The sequence below is a fragment of the Mercenaria mercenaria genome, unplaced genomic scaffold (assembly GCF_021730395.1).
Source record: "Mercenaria mercenaria strain notata unplaced genomic scaffold, MADL_Memer_1 contig_4276, whole genome shotgun sequence".
Lineage (NCBI taxonomy): Eukaryota > Metazoa > Mollusca > Bivalvia > Venerida > Veneridae > Mercenaria > Mercenaria mercenaria.
In genome coordinates, this window is record NW_026462493.1 from 41,948 (window position 1) to 59,385 (window position 17,438).

A 17,438-nucleotide genomic window follows, 5' to 3' on the forward strand; every position below is an offset into this window, starting at 1 on the left:
CAAAGATTGCAGTAAGCATGCGCAAGCTTATGACAAACTTCTCACAAGCTTGCCGCATGCTTGAATTTTGCTTTGTGTTCAACTGCAATGTTTTGCATGTTATATTTCGTTTGCATTTTCCAGTATATGTTCAAGCAAAAACATCCTTTTTAAATATATCGGGTTATTGCACATTTTATCTGAAATTAATACAAAATGTTAGTTCGAAACAAGTTTTGCTTACTACTCATCAATTACTAACTGTATTGACAAATTGCTTAAACTGAATATAGAATATGTTATTTCCAGTTTGTATGTATAAAGTTGTTTATGAAATAAATTTATATAGAACATAATTATACTGATTTTTTGCTTCTCCTGAAAAGTTTTCAAAAGTTGCGGTGATTTAGTACTGCGTATATTCTTTGAAAGAGTTCACCGTGTTGGTAATAATCCAATTTGAGAATCATATTTTTCCTCTAATCACAACACAAATATTCACTTACTATTTGAAGGTTTCGACCACAGCTGAAGCTGTGTCTAATTAGTGTCAAGAAATTAATGTCTACAAAAGAACATTAAATAAACCGTTATATGTCATTAAACTAATAGTTTTTGTAGATCTTATATTGAAATTTTCCACAGACTGTTTGTAACTATCACTTATGTCCATAAAATCACGGAAAACTGACCGTCGCACTTTTATGAAATATCATTTCCTCGCCCGTTTAGCTAAATGTGCCAACATCTTTCCTACGAAACAAATTTCAAACGACTGTTGTAATATAGAAAATGAATATTAAGATGTTCATGGTTGTTTTACTGAAACTGAAAAACTGAAACTGTTGATTAAACGCCTATTTTTACGTAAAACATATTCAATGGCGTTTTACAAACAACACGTTCCAATTGTATTTGACAGTTTCCAAACTGTCAAAATGCTTGATTTATCGAGAACTTATCAGAAAGTCACAAAAAGAACAAGTAAATGTTTCATAACTTTAATGATCATGAATATAATACAAGACACCTCGAGCAGGCAACAGGAAACCACATATCTAAGTATGTATAAGAAAACTGCTCTATCCGAAAACAGATAAAAGGCAGACTTTGATTAACTTCAATTCATTTTATATTAATATACAAATACAAAATATTGTCAGATTAAATCCAATATTCATTATGCTACTCTGTCCTGAGCTAATATACACTTTACCAAATACGATAATTTACGGAAGAATACACTTGACCAAATTGTGAGTTTGTATTTTTATCCGAATTCAGACAAGTCCATACAATATTGACTATCTAAAGTTGGACAGAATAAAAATTGTGTTTCGTTTTTACTATCCAAATTCAGATAAGCAATTATGCAGTTCAAAAACCTAGCATTGGCTCTGCTATTTGAATTGAAATAACTATAAGTTTTGCATCTCATCAGGAATATATGAAATAGATCTTGTGTATGTATTATCGTTGTTATCCGAATTCGCCTAAGCCATAGCGTAAAACGATCTGGAACCGAATAGAAGAGAAACTGTGCTTTGCGTTTGCTAGCCGAATTCAGATAAACACCATTTGAGAGCAGGCAGTAGAAAAAACAGCATTGACTTAACTATCTGAATTATATAACTCTAAACAGAGGAAATAAATAATCAATAAATGTGTCAATGTTGCTATCCGAATTCCGATAAGCCATTACAAGCGACCTACATGTATGTTGATATTGTATTCATCTATCTTAAATCAGATAAATAAAATGAGTGATAACATTGCACTCAAAATTCTAGACATTCTGAAATCTGATGAAAAGATGAGTATTGCTGTTGCTATCAGAATTCAAACACTGTGTTAAGCACTGTGTTATGTAATCATACATGTATATTCATTGAATAAAGAATAAAAATGTACAGGAAAGCTAAGATAACGGGTAAAATTCTGATAAGTTTCAGAAAACTGAATGTCCAAGGTAACTGATACTGTGTGAAATAGAATACAAGTCCTTATGCATTCAACTTTCTGAAAACAGACAAAATACATGTTGTTTGCACGTATTGCCATTAGTCATCATAGAAATAATTACAAATTGTGAAAGATTACAAGATTTTCAATATATTCCATCATGATTTTTGTCACTGTTTGCACATCTTACACAACTTGATATGGTTAGAATGTAATTATTGAATGTTTCTGTCCTGACATTTTCGAGAAACGTTATCATTTCACATTACGAAAACAAATGTCCATATATTTGTAATATTCAAAGTAATACGAAAATACATCTACTTGAAAACACTATTCCAGTTAGGTAACGTGGTCGCTTTTAAAGATCCAACCTGAAAGTAATAAAAACATAATATTAAATATGATTTTTTAAAAGAAAAGTAGTTACTTTAATTTAACACAGTTTCATCATGCGCGGTTGGTAAGAATAATACGGCTATTTTGATGTATAGGCTCTAATGAATTCATGGGTATTAACTTCCAAAATACATACCTTACCCTTATATATATTCATAAAGACAATTTATACGATTGAGAATTCCTGGTTTCTTATTATATGACTGCATGATTTTCTCTCACCTATCACACTTTCATTCTATAAATGCAAACATGTTATTACAGAAGTATGAACGTTTTGAATAAAATGACTAAACACCATTTTTAATCATTTATTATACACCCGAATAAAATTTGTGAATGTCAAGTTATTATTGGACAAAAGTGAATCAACAAAATCTGTAATATAAAGGAGGAAGACATTTTATTTACTTTTATTTATAATCCACAATGATCTGTGTATATCTCTGTTAATAACAGCAAATGTTGACACATGAATGTAGTTTTCTGCAACAATGATTTTAATACAATTAGAACAGAATAATCACATCAATATATTATTAAAATACATGTATAGCTTCGTGTTCAATACAGGAAATATCCTTTGACTTTTGTACAAAATTCTGGAAGAAATTGGTTTTGAAGACAGCAGCTATTTTTTTTGTACCATGTATGTTTTTTAGATCTTGTAATAGAAAAACTGGACTAAACATTTTAATCTGAGATAAATAAATTCAGTTGAGTAATCATTTTTACAACTCTTGTATTACATGCTCCAGTAGTTTATTGACTCTTGTGTTATCGGCAACTGTATTGAACTGCACCAAATACATATGAAGCTGCCGCATGTGTATGTTTTAATTATATCGTATTTCTAAACAAAACACATATATCAAGATTTCAAACTACGCCATCTTTTTTTCTTCCATATTTCAGGAAGTATGCTTGATGATTTCATTAGACGCCAAGTTCTTTACTAAAATATGTCTATTGTTTGAAAAGAATGTAAATTGAGATATTCTTCAATGAATTTCTGCGCAAACGCGAAAATAAAATACATTCAATTTTTTTTAGTATTTTTTAACACTCTGAAGTATGTGAAAAATTTAGAAAGATGTTAGAAAACACCAAGAGTTTATGATGTATTTTTTGTTCCCAAAATAAAGACATACTTCTTATCGGATGTTTGTCTTAGATTTTAAAAATGAAATTTGCAGATTGACAGAAACACTATGTTATACATATATTTCTTGTTTTCATTGTTTACATTTAAAAGATTTTTCTATAATCTCAAATTATTTATACATTCATAATACATTATATTGTGTTAACATTTCAGATAAGGCATAATAGATAACGCAACCAAATTTGAAAATATCAACAACCGCTCTAACTTATAGTCTATGTAAACATAATATTACCAAGTTAATGCATACACTGATTTAACAGTACTTTGAATTAGATTAAAAACCATACACTGCAACTTTAACTATAGATGAAACACAATATATATTTGATTTTATCACTTTATGTTAACTTCTAATAACAGTGATAAAATCGGTTTGTAAGTGTTGTATATAGCTAATAAGGCAATATTGTTTTCTCTGGTATAACCTTTACATACACTGTTAATATAGCTAGTTAACTAGTAAATTTAGGTTCTGGAATTTTTTAGTAGATCCGAAAATAAATGAAGCTATGGTACAAAATATTTTAATTCATTTTTTTTTTCTCCATATGTTCTTTATTTCTTTATTTAATAATTGTTATACAAGTACAATTTTTATTTGCATCAAACGATCACTAGTTGTAATTTCTTACCTTAGTATTGCATAGTACACTAGGCCTCCATTACCAATGAATCTGAATCCAGTATGTGGGAACTAGCATGCGAACTCTGAAATTTAACAGTACACCTTTCACAAATCACAAAGTAACAAATACAGCGTCCTAGCAATGGATTTTTACTAAATGAAAGCTAATAATTATTAGTCCCACTTTTTGAACAACAGATCAGTACAAATAAATAATGAACATTTAAATAACTAAGTGATACATACTTCATTTTAAAATATTTTACGGAAAACAAACTTTTCTTCTAAATTTACTAGAAAAAGTATCTAATTACATATACATGTAGGGATACAAACCTTCCAAAAAATATCCATGCTCAGAAACGACAAGAACAAATAACGATTTCCTGTAATTCTGCATAAATAATGTCCGCTAAAACCGATGTATTTTATCCGAAATAGCTTTCCAGTGCGTTTATTGTAGTTAGCACTTTCTTATCAATTCAATTTATATTGGCGCCCTAATTTACAAAATAAATTTCAGTTGATTTTCTTATTTTGTTTACATTTTGGGAACATGAGCTAGTGTCCGTTGGTTTAAAGTAATGATAAGAATCTTGTAAATAAACATCTTAGTTATTATCTGTGGAAGCACAAGGTTTAACACGAAAAATAATCGTTTCAGGATAATGTTTCCGACTTGAGTCTAAATATTATGTGCTACGATTTCCCATGGTATAATGTTCATATCCGTGTGTAAATAAACATTCCGATGGATCGTCCTAAATCAACACTGACAGTGTACAATGTAACTATATAATCTATCATCATTTCGAATTGTATCCTTAATAAAAATGATTTCTTATTACTTTTTAGGTATTTATTTCGTTTCATTATTTCTTGTATTATACCTGGCTAATCCTAATTGGATGTTTGTTCCTTATAATATTTCTTTTACTGAAACAATTCAAATCAAGATAATAACTACCGGAACATATGATATCCAACTTTGGTATTTTAAATGGTACTGCAACAAGTGTGCTATAAATCATATATCATTGTATTGTCAATGAAAATAAAGCAGAGCAAAGTAAATTCTTTTAGCCATTAACTAGACACTAGACTGAAAATAAACAAAGATATTAAAACTTTAATTTTATAAACAATATTATGTAGTTGCACAGGAGTCAAAAGCCAGTCAGTTCTGGAGATATTCCCTAGGGAAATGATTGTAAGGTTTATCAGTCTTGTCTGAAATGCTCTGAAAAGACATAATCGGCATTTGATTACCACAGTTAATGTGGAACATGTTTGAAACCAAACTACCTCAAAGTGTTATGCAGCGAACAGTTTTCATATATTTCCAACCATCAGGTATTGACAGTTCTGACCGAAGAGAGAAAAAGCTTTCCTTTCATGGGGAAAATTAATCATTCTGTTATTTTCGAACTGACATGAAAAACATGTACATCAGGTTTCGTAAGTAGAAATGGCCGATTTTGTATTGTTACTTGTATCGTTACTTGAATACAAGAGCCGGATGTTTGTTATAAGATTTTGTATTCAACTGATTATCTATGGTGCTTTTTGAAAAGGGGACTCCCACGAATTAGTAAATGTTGTGAAAAATGGATGAATGCTTGGACATTGTTCCCAAGAGACAGACCTGTCCAAATTTCCTGAGATATCTAAAATCAACCATCAAAGCTCAAATTATTATTTTTATTTATTTATTTTTTATTTTTTTGAAAAAAATCACCTATTTGAGCAAGGGGCAGTAAGTTTGAATATTCCAAAAATAACACTGATACGTGCGAAAAAAAATCATAAAAAAGTCCAATATTGAAACATGTCTGTTTAACTCTACCACAATTAACAGTGTTTTATTGTACAATTTATTTGACCTGTCAAAACATGGACCCGGTTTTCCTTATTTTCTGTTCGAGCCTATATAAGATTAACATGAAAGTCGGGAACATGTTTTGACAGGTCAATTAAATAGTACAATAGTACCGTAAAAGCATCATTTTTATTATTTAGAGGATGGGGACATTTTTTATATTTTCAAAATGATGCGAACATGCCCATATATTATTATACGTTAAATCACGCCAGAAAATGATTAAAACATTTACATTTTTGTCTCATAGCGACAAATTTTAATTTTTGGCTCATTTTATGCATGAGGGGTGGGCAAGTTTAGACGCTCACATAGAGACATCTTATCGTGCTATAGAAATCACTTGCATCTGGTTTAATTTGCGAATGATATATAGAAGTTAAAACCAGTAAAACTTGCTTTTGTTCATCAATAGCAAAATCATAAGTGAAATATTTTGCGCGTTTGTATATAATTTGATATTTTAAAATTTCTGGGGACTACAAACGCTAATTGACGTCACAGCAGCAAAATTGTTGCTGTTTTTTTAAAAAAAAATCTTCAACTTAGTAACGTAAAAGATTCATTTTTATATTTTAAACCATCGTAGCGCATATTTGGCATTTCGTCATTCAGGGGACGTTTAGAGTGTGTGGACCTCATAAGATATGCAAATAGGGAGATGGGACATTTCATTTTCACAAAATGATGCGAACTGTCCTTATATCATTCCTAATTACGAAATATATTAAATTACGCTAGAAACCTAAAAAAACAGATTTACTTTACATTCTTTATCTCATAGAGACAAATTGTAAATTTTGGCTCATTTTGCGCGTGAGGGTAGGCAAGTTTAGACGCTCTTATACAAACATTTTTTCATGCTATTGAAAACATATTTATCTCAGACTGGTTAAATTTGCAGAAAGATATACAAAAGTTCAGAAACTAGAAAAACTCTCAATTTTATTAATTGCAAAATCAAGTGGCAGGGTCCAATTTGGTATTTGACCCGAGTACATATTTAGAATGAAACAGGTAGATATACTTTAAAAGCATTTATATTCAACTTGTTGTTAATGGTGTTTATAGAACTAAGGATTCCTTCATACAAGTAATTCTTGTGTAAAATAAATATATGCTTGAATCCATTTTCCAAACGGCCGGGTCTAAAATCGTACATGAGTTAAAGGAAATTAAACGGAATGGAAACTGTCATTCATCCATCCATCCAGATTTAGCTCAAATTTGTGAAAAAAAAAACGGTTTTGAGGCACTTTTTTCCCAAGATTATTTACGTCTGGCCACAAATATTCATGCGTTAAAAATATCGTATAAGTACCTTTTTCGTTAGACTAGCTCATAGACTATGATATATCTTTTTACATTTTTATGATTGAATGTAGTGAACTGAGCCAGTCTATATCCTATGTCCAATATCATAATTTCAACATCAGTCCTGTGTGAAAATCTTTAAAATAGACTGGCTTTTGTCTCTATGAAATTGAATTTGTCAGAAAAGGGAAAAATATAGAAATATAGTTATTATCAGTCTAGTGGCTAGTCTACTTTTTCGTGTCTGTTTTGCATGACCGTATGTACACTCAACAAAATTTCTAATTTATTTGGTCAGTTTATATTTTATTACTATTTTGTTGATAATGCATGTATTCACACGAAATTTCACATACCGACATTTGAATAGGTACTGCAGCTAGTTGATTTATTTTTGGCGACTCACTGCCAAAGTAACCGCATTAGGCGTTTTGACTAACATTGCATTTTTTGCACGTGCAGAGCATGTGCACCAACATGCACGTATTCGTTTACACTTTTGGCATTACTGACGAAAGTCCTCTTAGAAAAACACATATCATGGTGAAATTGACACAAAAGCAACACGATCAAGCTGCCGAAATATTGCTAGCCGGGACACATTTACGACACGTGTGTAATTATTTTTGCAATTTCAAAAGAATTTTGATACAATTTGTTTATAGCTGTTACTTTGATGGTTATTTCCATTTTTAACCTTATTTCCGTTTACAAGAACCTTCAATCGTTGATTATCTATCATCCGTGCTCTTTTGGCAAAATTTAACCCAAGGACAATTCATTGAAATGACCGATTTTGAGTTTTGTTGTAAAATTCCTACAGCCGGGCGCGTTGCCTTGTGTCAATTTCACAATAAAATGTGTTTTTTTCTAGTAGGACTTTCGTCAGTAATGCCAAAATATGTTCACTAACAAGTGCATATTGGTGTGCATGCTCTGCGCGTGCAAAATATGCAATATTGGTTAAAACGCCTAATGCGGTTACGCTGGCCGTGAGTCGGCGAAAAATAAATCAATAATCAACTGAAGTATCTATTCAAATGTCGGTATGTGAAATTTCGTGTAAATACATGCATTAATAACAAAATAGTAATATAATATAAACTGACCAATTAGGAATTTTGTAATGCCGTAGTTTGCTGTAATGTTGTAGGTATTATGGCAATACTAATTATGTCCAAATGATAAAACACAGTTCCAGATTATCTTCTTTATTTTTCTTCAGTGGAAAACCACACAGTTTAAAGTCACAATTAACAGTTTTCACACGGATATCCGTAGAATATAACAATAAGTAAAAAGCTTTAAATATTAAAACATCATATGTTCTAGTGGAAAACCACGATGTTTCTACTTGGAAATCCAAATCTATTCTCTCAAACTTGCTGTCTTCAAAATATATTTTTCTCAGCATATCATTACAGACCAATTGAAATGATCCTTATTGTAAGTGCAATTAACAGTAATAACCAATCAAATTCAAGAAAGCATACAGGGTAATAAAATTACAAGTATTTGAAATATTAAGAAGATTTGACAGCAATCAACACCTTATCAGTCAGGAAGTTTAAACATTTAAATTATCAAGTCAGTCACAATGACCCTATCACAAATAGATTTAGAAGCCTTTTAGCACATTCTGGACTATCAAAGATTAAAGTGCATAAATGTGTCAAAGTTGAGACAACAATAAAGTTTTGACAAGTGTCATGAAAACATAAAAAGAATTTTCGTTATTTAAAATTTTAGCAACATAAACTTATTGAATAATTTATCCTTATTGTGCTTTCTATGTTAAAAGATATACATTTTTGTGCTATCTGATTTTTTAATAATTTTTCTGATTTTTCACTGCACAACAATTTTGTTAAGTGTATAAAATAACCTGCAACAATTCTCTAGGCGCTTGAGAAATTAATCTTCTGCAATTTATGCACAAGACAATAAGACTGCATATTTGAAATTCGCAGAAAATACAAGCCGCCATTATAATCCGGTTTAAAATTAATGAAACAATCGGTGAATACAGAACCGCAGAAATAGATCCCATCAACGTGAGAAGACAGACACCACAAAAGTAAGGTACGCTGAAATTTAATACCACCACATTTTTTGAAAAAAAAAAAACTGTATATTAAGCCCACGGAAGAAAGAACTTATACGATATACGTCTGTCTAGGTCAGTCATTTGTGAATAATATGGTACCGGTAGGGCAAGGTGCCCTGAACCGGTGTTTTACTCGTTTTCATCATCATCATCATAGAAACAACGGATTTATCACGCTTAAAATGTCACACGATAAAGTGCTAAGAATATACAATATATTCGCTCAACACTTCCCTGGAATTTGTCAAAAAAGAATTTATTATCACTTTTCCTCCGCACTGGTATCAGCGCATAATACATTAACCAACATACGAAACTGGCCCCTGCCACTTAAGTGTGGGATCATTTTTTGCCCTCAAATTTTATGTCATGAAACTAATATTTTAATTTTTTCTCAGCAGTAATATAGTTAGCAGACTGAAGATGTTATTACTCGCAGACTGATCAAACCCAGCTTAGGGAACTATATGATTGCGCTTTTTTCGACCGTCATTTCGTTTTCAGGTCCGTCCGCCTTGTCCATATTTCATTCATCATGGGATTTCAATATTACTTGGCACAAATTACTCAATAATAAGACAATGTGTCATGCACATCTTTCAAACTCCTAACTTTAAATGGCCAAGATCACACTTGGCAGTAAAATGCTAACATGGCATGAACAGGATCGGTTTCGTGCCCGGTCGACAGCTCTGCCGTCCATCAAGGGATAATTTAACAATATTACGATAATCAGACGACTTGTCATTTTAAGTAAACAAAACCTATTTCATGTTCAATGTCACAGATGGAATTCAAAAGTTTTTTTGCCTTCAATACATTTGTAATATTACTTGGTACAAATGTTTCCCATAGGGTGTGATGCAACATCCTTAACCCAATCTCAGAGGTCAAGGTCACAGTCATAAAACAAACGTCATTGACCTGATATCAGAATTAAGCTCCTACCATATTGACGGACTCATTTTTACATCAGTTTCTTTCCAGACTGAATTTTATTACAGAGTCCAGTTTCGATGTTGCACAACTTTTTTTTTCTAAACAGATTATGTAATCTTAACAAATTTCCTTGAATATGGTTGTCTCTACTTTTACCACACAGACAATAGCACTGAATGACGTCATTGTGAAACGTTCATGATGACATCACAAAATTTACATGGATCGGTTCTTCGAAAGGTTTACAATACACACAATACACTGTATGATATACTTATTCTTGATTTATGCCAAATTTAAGGCATGCACATTTTATTAAGTTTAAGTCTAGGATTCACTTCAGTGAGATTTTTCTAGTTAGAAAAATGTTTTTCTAAATGTTTGTGTAAATTATTATTCTCGGTTCAGTTAATTAAAATTCATGCATCAGTGTAAAGGAACATGTATCATAAGGCACAATTTTAGCCCTAAATTTCGAAGAAAAAGAAAGTAAAAATACATCTCGATTTGGATTATTTGAAAGAAAAAGGCTTAATCTTACATTTTTTGAAAATAAAATGTATTAGTTTTGCGTTAAAAGTCATGATCCATAGTCTAGTTTCATGTCATCAACACAGATTTTGTACATTTTTAGATGTTTTCATGCCCTTTATCAGCAAAGTACGATACGAGCGCAGGGGAGAACAATTTTAGTTTTCGGATGTGTTGAGGATTACAAAAACACGGTGAATAATACATGAAAGAAAATTGTTCTAAGGTGCGCTCGTAGTAAATTTTGAACAAATACGGTATTTTTTCCAAACATTTTTACTCTAAAAATAGCCATATAAAGGGACAAAACTCTTGCTTTAGTTTACTTGAATAGCTTGGTGTAATGGTACGTAAAACATCTTGTGGCGTCATGCGTAAGTCATTTCTTTTGAAACTGGGTCGCGTGCGATCAAAAACTAGGTCAATAGGTCATAAAATAGAAAAACCTTGTGACTTCTCTAGAATCCATACTCAATAGATCTTTATGAAAATTGGTCAGAACGTTCACTTTGATGATATCTAGTTCAAGTTCAAAACGAGGTCACGTGCCTTCAAAAACTAGGTCAGTGGATCAAATAATAGAAAAACCTTGTGACCTCTCTAGAGGCGATATTTTTCATGGGATCTGTATGAAAGTTGGTCTGAATATCTATCTTGATGATATCTAGGTCAAATTCAAAACTGGGTCAACTGCGATCAAAAACTAGGTCAGTAGGTCTACATCGCCCGTGTGTCCATGCGTAAACTTTTGCTTGTGTACAGTTTTGCACACCAATCTTTAAACTGTCTTTCATTGACCATAAATGTGACCTACTTTCTAATATTTTAGAATCAGTTTGAAACATGTGGTTCAATATGCTCAGATGAGCGATACAGGGTCATCATGATGTTTTCTTTCTTTGTTGCTTCATAATTGATTAACAAACAAAAGGAAGTCCTTATTTATATTTTGTATGCAATAAATCTGGAAAACTGTACTAAATTAGAAAGGCAGCGCTTTTGAAATGCCATACCCTACCGCCTCTTACCACAGTACTTTGGCAGATGTCCTTCAAAGCTTGGTTGATTGGTAAGAAGTCGGTTTCAGCCACGATAGTAAGAAGTATACTAATGGTCTAAAATAAGGATAACGTGTGATTTATTATTGATGCAATATGCTATCACAGAATGATGTCAGAGTAAAATAACAAAGTATGTAAAATCTCTTCATATATACATTGTACATGTAGATAACTTGTTGCCTGTAGAAAACATTTCACATTTCAAATGTTTGGCCATTAGGCATTCCATTGGCCATCAAGATACAGACATCGCAAAGATAGTTTCAAATGATTGAAAAACGAAATGATCGGTATTATAAAAATATATTTCAGGGCGTAACAGTTTAAACAAAAGTAAATGATATTATAAATAATCAAGTGGTGTCAGCAACAATTACACATTAGACTTTTAATAAGTATTTAACTAGTTTACTTTCGAAAATTCTTCTGCATCTTTATATCAGGAAATAAGATATTAAAATATTTTACAACATGCGATGTCTCAAGAGCCAATACGTTATTTAGAAGTCCCTTGTTCCGTTCAAGGGAAAACAATCATCTCAGTTGACTTTAAATGACCGAGAACAATCTATTAAATTTAGATTTCTTCTTTCGAAGAATTCGTGATCATTAACTGGAAGTAACGGCGTTTAAACACAATGCATCTCAAGTGCTGGTGTCCTGTCCCTATTTCAAAAGTCCGTATGGACTAATTGTCTTTAACTATGACAAATAGTAAAACAAGGAAGACAAGTGTGGTATTCTAAGAAGATGGCTTTTAAACACGATGCATCTCAAGTGCTGGTGTCCTATCCCTATGTCAAATGTCCGTATAGACTAATTGTCTGAAAGAATGACAAATAGTACAAAGAATACAAATGCATGTGGTATTCTAAAAAGAAGAAATTTGAACAATTAAATATACTTAAAAATAAATTGAAATACTTGCACTTTGGGATGGGAATAAACATTTTCGTTTTATCTTTTACACACCATTAATTACTGAAATCCTAAATAATAGATTAAAGAATTAATACAATCCTGGTGGGATTCAATGTATGTCACTAACAACAAGGCCAGGTATCCAGTTAGAAAAGCCTTTCAGCATAAAACAAAGTTTTCAGAAAGCATGTATATATGAAACTTAATCTGATCTTAATTGATGATCATCAAATGAGTGAAACTGCTATATAAAAAGATAACTATATGAATTTTACCTAATTTTCATGAGTCAGTTCCTGAGTACAATAAAATTACAGAGTGACTTCTCTTGCGCACTTGAATAAAATGAAGACAATGCAGTATGTATTTACAGCAAGTCATCTAGTTTCAACCACTTATTTTAAACGTGAATTGCAACAGGAAGTAAATGGTAACGTATATAATTTTGCTCTTTTACACCACAAGCTGGGTCAAGTGTTTAAGTGTTGTGTTTCAATCTCATATTGTTTATGCATATTTCATAGTAAATTATTGAGTTACAATGTATAATAGACAGAAAACAAAATATATTTCGTACTTTGTTATTAATATTGTAAACCTTTCCTGTCTTATTTTTCATTTTATAAAACTACACAGCGCAAAGGGCTTGGATTGTTTAATTATGTCTCTTTTGAAAAGTTAAAATTGTTATGTAAGATCTTGTTGTACCCTTGGATTTGTGTTTTGAGCGAATTTTGGCTAAAGTCACATGAACTCCTTTTATATTTTTGTCAGGTCCTGTTCTAACCGCTCATACAAACTATTTTCCGACACTATCTGTGTGTTCAATTTTGCAAACAGCGGCATTAAACTACTCAAGGGTTGGAAGGTAGGGAATGTCAGGTGGAAGATTATTCCACAGAACTGGTCCTGGGGAGAAAGAAATATTTGAGGTAGTCAGTGGTGACAGAGATTAACCCTGTAAGACAGCTAATGATAATGGCGTTATTGCCTTGTTAAGGGGATGAGATAATCTTCCATGGCGAATGCAACCAGTTGATTTGAGATTTTATACATTAGTGAGGGTCGGGTGTAAAGGCGCCGGAGATATAGCCTGTGCAATTTTAGACTGTATAGCATGTCAGTGACTGTGGAGTTGCGGCCAAAGTCAGACATAGCCCAACGTGCTGCCCGTCTTCGGACCGCTTCTGTTTTGGTCTATTTTGGTTTGTGTGTATAGAGACAAGACTTCGGAACTATATTCCAGCTGTGGTCTGACGAGGGTCTGATATGACATGGAGTTTGATTTGTCTTTTTGGTTGACCTATTTATATTGGCGTCCCACGACAGATCGTTTGAGATATCCACGACAAGGTAGATCTGTTCAGGCGACATATTCTAGTAATGTATTATGCAGGTGGTATTATGAGGGAATAGGATATTTCCTTCTTTTGACGCAGATAACTTGACACTTGGAAGAATTGAATTCCTTGTCCAAGTCCAGCTGACACTTTTCTCCTGGCTCACTTTATCAAATGCTTTGCTGAAAATCTTATAGTATCAGGTCAACCTGCTGTTTGTTTTACCTTGATTTGACAAGGTCATTTACAAGCATCTGAGGAGAAATAATGGATCCTTTTAACAAACAATGCATAAAAAGTCAGTCTGTTACCATGGTAACAAGTAATTAGATTTGTAACCATGACAAGTTTTAAACTTACAAAATAAGATAAAATAGATATAAAACAATAAACATTTCTTGATGTGTCTTTATTTTGGAAAATTGAGAAAATACAACTTTTACCTTACTTTTCAGCTGTTTTGAGTAAAGAAGAGTTATCTCCCTTTTTATTGTTTTTCTTATTAAAGTATTATAATGGGTATTAAATGTCAAAATGAATTGTACACTGTATTAGCAATAAATGATCAGGTCAAGTTCTAATTTAAGTAAATAATAACTTCAGTATGGCACTTTTTAAGCATACCCCGTCATAAACCAAATATTCACACTCTTGGACGCATGTATATATAAATCAGTATTTTTTTTTCTAAAAATACTGACCAAATTAAGATATTTGGCAACTAAATCAAGAAAATAGACATATTTTATAATCTAATGATGCATTAAAAAAACAGAATTGGATCGGGGGCCCAAAACACCCCTTATCATATATGGTCCTTTAGTGATTTTTAAAAACTTTAAAGTATCCCTGACCTGAGTCTGGATCAGGTCTCGGATGATAATGGGCGGAAGGGGTTAGGTTCTCTCACTGCTTCCAGCCCAAATCAACCTCGATCTGATAACATTGATATTAAAAGACAGTAGCCTGTTATTCTCTATAAAACAATAATCAGCAACAAAATATAGAAAAGAAACGAGATATCAATACAATATGATATTATTTATGGGGTACACCGGTATTATGTACATTTTGTTCTGTTCTGTATACCAAACATTAATGTTTGTATTGTGTGAGAAACACATGAGATAGCTTACATATAGAAATTGTATTAAAACAACTACTGCATAGAATGAGCTCTTTGAATTGAGTAACTACTGTCTAGAAAGATATCACAAAATGGAATAACTTCCGCATAGAAAGATTTAGATCACACTGAATTGAATTACTATGGCATAAAAAGATCTCACTGAACTGATTAACTATTGCCTAGAAAGATATTACTTAATGGATTAAAACATCATATAAAGATTTAGATCACACTGAATTTGATATACTACTGCATAGAACGAGCTCACAGAATTGAATAACTATACTGCCTAGAAAGATGCCACTGAATGGAATAAAAACCGCATAGAAAGATTAAGATCACACTGAATTTAATGTACCACTGCGTAGAAGGATCTCACTGAATTAGATAACGATTGTCTAGAAAGATATCACCGAATTGACTAACTACCGCATAGAAAGATCTAGATATCACTGAATGAATTACTACAGCATAGAAAGAACTTACTGCATAGAAATAGCTCATCTACTGGAATAATTACTGCCTAGAAAGATCTCACTGAACTGAATATCTACTGCACAATAAGAGCTCACTAAATTGAAAAAAATAATTACTCATCTCACTGAAGTGAATGATTACAGTCTAGAACGATCTAACCGAATTAACTAACCAATGCATAAAAAAGCTCACTGAATTGAATATCTACTGCATGAAAATATTACTGAATTGGAAAAGTACTCAGTAGAAAGAGCTCACTGCTTTGTATTACTACTGCATAGAAAGAGCTCTCTCAATTAAATAACTATTGCCTGGAGAGAGCTCATTTAATTGCATAACTACTGCAAACAATGAGCTCATTGAGTGGCTTCTTAATGTTGATAATCTGTTATTTGCAATTATAAAAACATTATACTGTTGTTTTCATGTCTAAGATACTCAAATAGATCAGGAAGTTTGTACATTTCCTTTTCCATGTTATCATTTGTGTTTAAATATGTATGATATTATGAAGTTATTAAAGGTCTGAGATAAATAGTCTCAAATCCTTTCCTTTCGCCAGTGTGACGCCAAATAACAAAAACAGGATTGTCTTCTTTTGCATAATATTTGCATTTTTGTTAGTGTTTTGTCTGAAATGTTTTTTGTTTGAAAATTAATGTTTCCCTTATAAACACGCTTTTCTATTAAAGTTACCTCGGGTTACCCGAATTCATTTTTGTCTGTAGTTCACTTAATATAATATTGTACAATCTAGTCAGTCAATTTTATACAATGTTCGTTGCCAAAATAGTAACCGTCTTTTCATCGTTCAGGTCAGTAAGCAGAAATATATAAAACGATATATCATGGTCTAGGAGCTAGTCTATCACGGAGAGCATAGACTGGATCCATTCACTAGATTTAGATATAAAAGACAGTTGTCCTAGCTACTCTACTCTGATAATCGAAACTTACCTTTTTCGAAATAATTGCCTTGCGTGTTTGAATGTTGATAATTCTTTTTTGATTCTCCCCTGTATCAATAAATTTGTTTGTTTTTTTTTTAAACTGAGTTCCGAGGAGCAATTATTAATTCAGAAGAATGACAAATTGACGCTATTAGAATCCTAAGACGTTTATATAATTGAATTGCAAAATAGAATCCACAATATCTTATCATGCACAGTAAGCACAGATGTGTTCATTCTGTTAATAGTTTAAAACGTATATACTATATGTGTTACACTAACAGGACCACTTGAAAACTTGTGTCATATACTGCCCAGATAGCAGACATGCGTTAGCCCAACGTTGGGCCAACGGCAGACTCTTCGTTGGCCCAACGAAGATTTCAAACGTTGGCCCAATGCCATTTTGCTAACTGGCGCAACGTTGGCCCAACGGTTGGTACATCGTTGGTCCAACGACTGGAATCCTACACTTATCGTTGACCCTCCATTGGGCCAACAACTTGTATCCTGCACTTATCGTTGGCTCTCCATTGGGCCAACAGCATTTTTTCGTCTATCATGGTTGGTCCAGCGTTGGGGCAACGCTGTCCCAACGATTACGAAACTGAAAAAAGACTAAAACTAGCATTATTTATTACGTATTTTATTTTCAAA

General features: G+C 32.1%; 1 long non-coding RNA gene across 2 annotated transcripts; it reads right to left on the reverse strand.

Annotated features, from left to right (window-relative positions):
- Positions 1 to 964: 964 nt before the first annotated feature.
- On the reverse strand, positions 965 to 17,052 carry LOC123533949 (uncharacterized). Of its 2 annotated transcripts, none has more exons than XR_008369431.1 (4): positions 16,789 to 17,052; positions 4,141 to 4,216; positions 2,752 to 2,826; positions 965 to 2,315 (listed from the first exon to the last, which is right to left on the reverse strand). It is a non-coding gene; the product is annotated as an uncharacterized LOC123533949 (long non-coding RNA). The 2 variants fall into 2 exon arrangements; XR_008369432.1 differs by lacking the exon at positions 16,789 to 17,052 and adding an exon at positions 4,470 to 5,397.
- Between the last annotated feature and the right edge of the window lie 386 nt (positions 17,053 to 17,438).